This window comes from Notolabrus celidotus, chromosome 10, assembly GCF_009762535.1.
Source record: "Notolabrus celidotus isolate fNotCel1 chromosome 10, fNotCel1.pri, whole genome shotgun sequence".
Lineage (NCBI taxonomy): Eukaryota > Metazoa > Chordata > Actinopteri > Labriformes > Labridae > Notolabrus > Notolabrus celidotus.
This window is the reverse complement of record NC_048281.1, coordinates 14,726,119-14,732,920: the sequence shown is the minus strand read 5'-3', so window position 1 is coordinate 14,732,920 and position 6,802 is coordinate 14,726,119.

Genomic DNA, 6,802 nt, shown 5'->3' with positions numbered 1-6,802 from the left:
TCCAGAGCTGAACACAGATTCCCAGAGTAGAGCAGGACAGTGCGAGTCAACTGTAGCTGGGCGACATGATCTGCCACTGGGGACAACAGTGGAGAACAGTCTAGCTAAGTGCATAGTGCTTCCTAAAGAGCTGCGTCTTTAGCTGTCTTTTGAAAGTAGAGAGGGACTCTGCAGATCGAATGGAGTTGGTCAATTCATTCCACCATTTTAAGAGTCGAGCTAGTGATTTTGAGGCCTTGTGTGCTGAAAGCACTAGGCGCTTTTCAGAGGCTGAGCGTAGCGGGCGAGAAGGGCAGTAGACCTGGATGAGGGGTTCAAGGTAAACTGGAGCAGTTTTGGTTACTGCTTTGTAAGTCATGATTAGAGTTTTGTATCTGATGCGAGCTGCAACTGGAAGCCAGTGTAGCGAAATGAGCAGGGGAGTGACATGAGCTGTCTTAGGCTAGTTGAAGACCAGACGTGCTGCTGCGTTCTGGATCAAGATAAGATAAGATATTACTTTATTGATCCTCCGGAGGGGAAATTCAGTTGTTACAGCAACCCAGACATAAGTACAATCAAGAAGAAGTTCCAATTAGTAAAATAAAATAAGTAAAAATAGAAATAGATAAATAAAGATAGAATACAATGTAGATCTGGCAGCAGGTGAGACATCAATTTGGCTGGACCTCCTTACCATTAGCCACACCTATTTGTAATAATAAGCTTTTTCAACAGGCCAAGATCGACTCATGGTTTGCTTCCTGGGGCAGACAAAGCATGTCCTGCCTAGGGGACCTATATGTTAATGGTGTCTTTGCTAGCTTTACACAGTTATGCTCCACATTCAACCTTCGACAGTCTGACTTGTTTAGATACTTTCAAATTCTTAATTTTGTTAAATCCATTTTCTCAGTATTCCCACTGGCTCCACTGGCTTCCGGTGCAGATCATCTTCTCCCAGTTGGTAACTTTTCAAAAGGACATATTTCTTATATTTATAGCCTTCTATTAACAACAACCCCACCATCTTATCCAGCCCTGCATAAGATCAGGACTAGTTGGGAGACCGAACTGGACATCACCTTGACTAATGAGTGGTGGGACGATGCATTGCACGCAATACATTTCTCCTCCTCCTGTGCAAGACTGAGCCTCATTCAGTTTAAGGTTCTTCATAGGATCCATTATAGCAAGACCAGATTATCAAGGATTTACCCAAACCTTTCAGACAGTTGTGATAGGTGTTCTCAGGCACCAGCAGACCTGACTCATATGTTCTGGTTGTGCCCAAGCTTAGAGGAGTACTGGAAGTCCTTCTTTAATTTTATGTCAGAGGTACTACAGGTAACATTAGTCCCATCACTTCATATTGCTATTTTTAGAATCCCTGAGGAAGGTACTAAGATAACTACCAAGCAAGGTAATGTCCTCTCCTTTGCTTCATTAATAGCCCGTCGTCGGATTCTCCTTCTCTGGAAGAGTCATTCACCTCCTTCAACCACATCCTGGCTTTCGGATCTGCTATCATTTTTTGATCAAAAGATCAAATACACCTTTCGTGGTTCAACAGATACATTTTACAGTTGTTGGCAGCCTCTCATCTCTCACTTTCGAAGAATGCAATCTATTTAGCTGAACTAAAGTTGTGGCAGGATGATTGTATATGCTCACTAGTGATCTAGGAAGACCATGTTGATGCTTGATAACACAATGTCCTTCTTTGTTTGTTTGATATTGTTTGTTTCTGTAATATTATTATTTTTCTTTATTTTATTTTATGTTATTTTTGTTAGGTGCACTCTCTGTTACTCACTTTGCATAACTGTATTCATTTGCTTGTCTCAGTTTGTCTTACTGCTGTTTTTTAAATGTTAAAATGTTAAAATCCTTAGGTCAGCAGGTGGAAGTCTTTCAAATGCACCCAGAGTCAAATCAAGGTCCAGTGAAGGGGCCTTTAGTTACTGTGGTCCATCTTTTGGGAACAAACTGCCGTGCTGACCTCAGGTCCATCACTACTGTCTCCACTTTTAAAAAAAAGACTCAAAACATATTTATTTTCTCAAGCAATTCTATTTGGAAAAATGTTTTTATTTTTTTTAATTCTCCATGTAAACAGGGGCGGTATTAAAAATGTTTCAGTAGTGACGGGTTGACATGGTGTGTTTAATATTGGTAATGACAGATAAAGCAATAAATAAATAATATGGGTATATAATATGACTGTAAGTTGTAGTAAACAATAATAATGTAACATAACAATATAATATAGCAAAGATAATTATATAATACAATATAATATGCATTATAATGTCATCAGCTCAGAGAGGCAATACAAGATGAGGGAGTGTCAGACAATGCAGGGATGGTATGAATGTCAGCCTCATACAGTGATTTGCAAAACACTAAACACACTTGTATACATTAGACACAGAAGTATATCATGATGTCACTTCCTTCAATTCCAAAGCATGGACTGTCAAATTACCACATTTATGAGGCAATTGGTTAAACACAGCCATCAGGTGCGCAAACACACGATTGACACACCAATCAGGTTTAAGCACTATAACAATGAAGCAGGTGAGTTCACCTGTCTTCAACTGGATACAGTATTTCATGTTTGTCTGATATTTGCTGAGCTTACAGTGTTATGCACATGTATTAGCATGAAAACTGGGACATGTTTTGTTGTGATTCTCCATGTTGACATGTTGACTGATTTGGGTATACATAGAGAAATAAATGATATTTTCATCAGTCTACAGCGTTGGTCTTGTGTAGTGTTTGATGGATTTATTGTATATTTGCACTTTCTCTGTGTACTTCACTTACAGTACTCTTATCACTGAGAAGCAGAATTGCTAAAAGTGTTTTAAGTTAGCAACAGCAGTGCGTAACTGGTTCAAACAGAATTAAGTCATATGAAATGTGGGTGTTTCATATGGTAACAAAATATGGTTTTGATAAATTAGTGTATAGTTTTCATAAGAGTGTTTTATTTTGCCAAGGATCTGGGTTGTTCTGCTACTTGTGTGTGTGGTTGTGTGAATTGTGTGCAGTGTTTTGACAACATGGGCCCTGTTTTCAAAATCGTGTTTAAGCAATCAAGAAAAACTGTAAAACAGGTGCCAGATTCAGTTGTGTTGGCCTTGGTCTGGGGAAAAAAGATGGATTATGTACTGGGAGAACCAAGCAACCCAGGCCCATAAATAGTATTAACCCATAACAGGAGCGCGTCTAAAGAGGTGGTCAAGGGTCAGGGTCAGGTCTCCACCTACACTTTTTAAAGAGGATCAATACGCAACTGCTGCTAAAAACGACACGGAGATGAAGGCTGATAACTTTAAACAGGACAATTCCCCACCTTTGGATACAAAGCCAACAGACTGGTGAGAATTGCTAGTATGCTATTGTAACCAAGCTAGGGCTGGAAAGGGATTTCTGGATTTAGAAGATAAAATACCAACAACGCCACCTTGGGACTTTCACCCAAAGAGTTTTAACAATATACTTATTTTTAGTTACCGACCCTTTAACAGAGGGTTTCCCCTTTAACGATCCACAGGTTAGTTCACAAACGAATACAAAGGCATGGTTTAGGAAGAATATATACACAAGCTTTATTTAATTGGTAGACAAAATAGTTTGTTTTAAAACACAACAATTACTACTTCAACCATGAACAGACACCAGAAATCAGTGTTTGGACACCGCTAACTGCAGCCAGGTTATCTGTATCAGGCCTATAAACACGGCACACTCACTACAATAACACACACATCTAGTTAATAAATTAGACTATGCAAAGGACATGAAAAAGCCTGACACAATAAACTGTAGCTACAGCCACGGCTGCTTACACAGCCTGGACGGGGATACTTTAACACTGTTACTGAGTAGAGTCTTTAAATCACACTGTTACTGAGCAGAGTCTTTAAATCACACTGTTACTGAGTAGAGTCTTCAAATCACACTGTTACTGAGTAGAGTCTGTAACTCGAGACAAAAAGACAAGCAGAAAGACAAAAAGGCAAGCAAAAAGACAAGCAAAAAGAGACAAAAAGACAAGGCAAAAGTGGCAATCTGCAACAAAATACATAAACGTTAACCACTTACATACAACAACAACACACGGCACATTAAGATAAACAAAAACCAGTTGAGGTTTACCTCGGCCGTCCGCGACACTATCACGTCACTACCTCGCGCACTATATGCGTTGCCGGCACACAATGATCCGCCAACCCGAAAGGTACACAGTCCCGGAATAAAAGTGAAAGTTACTCACATGTACGGACATTGAAAACACTTAACACACGCGACTCGTACCTGCTCTCAACCCGTAGCTCTGCAGAGACTGAAGGGAGCTCCGTCACTCAATTTTATCCCCGCAAACAACCAGGTAACCGCAGGGGATTGCTTCCCACCCAGCTGTGGGGCATGAGCGCTACCCAGAGGAACATTTTACTGCTCAAGGCTTTCTCTTCTAAGTCTCTGGAGACAAAATTGAGATTCTCACTTCAGCCTCATTGAAGTTTCAAATTGTTCTCATTCGTTTCTCATTAGTTTCTCCTAAAATTCACTAGGAGAAATAGTTGAGACCATGACATGAGTCTTATTTGAGACTTAAATGAGAGATCTCATTAATGGCTCATTTTCTTCTTTTGTTTTAAAATATATTTTTGGCCTTTTTACCTTTATTTGACAGGACAGCTGAAGAGAGACAGGAAATGTGGGGAGTAGTGAGCGGGGGAGGACATGCAGGAAATGGTCGACTGGCCAGGATTCTAACCAGCGACCCCTGCGATGAGGACTGTAGCCTCTGTATGTGGGGGTGCTTAGACTGCTAGGCCACCAGCGCCCAAAAGAATCCGCCCTTTTATTTGTAACAATCTGGCTAAATCTGGTCAGCCCTTTTTGCGGCCCACATTTTAAATAAATCGTCTGTCATACCTCGTATGAAATCTCTATCTTTTGCAAATTCTCTCAAACACACTAAATCTTTGTGAAGCTGTCTTGTTACAGACAGACTTGTAAAGGAAGGACCATACTGTGAAGTCAAAGAAGAGATTATTTGACATCTAAATAGCTGATCTTGCAAGTGGTTCAAATGTATGAATGAGAATTGTAACTTTGTGGACAATTACATTGAAATCTTAATTTTGCAGGGCACTATAAATGTTCATGAAAAGATGAGCACAGGCTCTTTCTTTGCTCCATCTGAGCTCAACTTGAGACACAAAAACTGAGTCTGACAAAAACAAATGGATGAGGTTAGATTGAGACAATTGAGAGAGCTCCCTGATTTCTCCACCTGAGCTCAAAAGGAGTCACAAAACTTGTGAAATACCTGAGAATCATTTCAGATTTTGACCAGATCTCCCTTTGAACTGAAAGGGAGACTAAGCTGAGACTTTTTGAAACTTTTTTCTGGAGGCAAGAATGAAAAACAGGAGACATAAGCTATAGTCTCCTTTGGCTTTCAAACAGATCTTATTGTTGTCTAGGAGACATGAATGAAACACTTTTGAGATCTCCTCTCTAAATGTATTTTCCTATGGGTAACCCTAATAGCCCTAACCCTAACCCTCATCTTAACCCTAACCCTAACCCTAACCCTAACACTAACCCTCATCATAACCCTAACCCTAACCCTAATAATAACCCTAACCCTAACCCTCATCTTAACCCTAACCCTAACCCTAATCATAACCCTAACCCTAACCCTAATAATAACCCTAACCCTAACCCAAATAATAACCCTAACCCTAACCCTCATCTTAACCCTAACCCTAACCCTAATCATAACCCTAACCCTTACCCTAACCCCAACCCTAAACCCCTAACCCTAACCCTAATCATGACCTTAACCCTAACCCTAACCCTAACCCTAATCCTAACCCTAACCCTAATCATAACCCTAACCCTGATCATAAGCCTAACACCCTAAAAAGCCATGGGCTTTCCAACGGTACCACCCATGACTCTCTAAGACCTTCCCTATCCCTAACCCTAACCCTAACCCCCCCTAACCCTAAACCCTAACCCTAACCCTGACCCTAACCCCCTAACCCGTATCTCCGGAACCGGAAGTCCCATAGATTCGGGACCAAGCTCTACCCCACCATTTTCAGCCCTGGGCTTTCCAACGGTACCACCCATGACTCTCTACGACCTTCCCTATCCCTAATCCTAACCCTAACCCTAACCCCCCTAACCCTAAACCCTAACCCTAACCCTGACCCTAACCCCCTAACCCGTATCTCCGGAACCGGAAGTCCCACAGATTCGGGACCAAGCTCTACCCCACCATTTTCAGCCATGGGCTTTCCAACAGTACCACCCATGACTCTCTAGGACCTTCCCTAACCCTAACCCTAACCCTAACCTTAACCCCTAACCCTAACCCCCAAACCTCCTAACCCGTATCGCCGGAAACCGGAAGTCCCACAGATTCAGGACCAAGCTCTACCCCACCATTTTCAGCCATGGGCTTTCCAACGGTACCACCCATGACTCTCTACGGCCTTCCCTAACCCTAACCCTAACCCTAACCCCTAACCCTAAAACCTAACCCTAACCCTAACCCTAATCCTGACCCTAACCCCCTAACCCGTATCTCCGGAACCGGAAGTCCCACAGATTCAGGACCAAGCTCTACCCCACCATTTTCAGCCATGGGCTTTCCAACGGTACCACCCATGACTCTCTACGGCCTTCCCTAACCCTAACCCTAACCCTAACCCCTAACCCTAAAACCTAACCCTAACCCTAACCCTAATCCTGACCCTAACCCCCTAACCCGTATCTCCGGAACCGG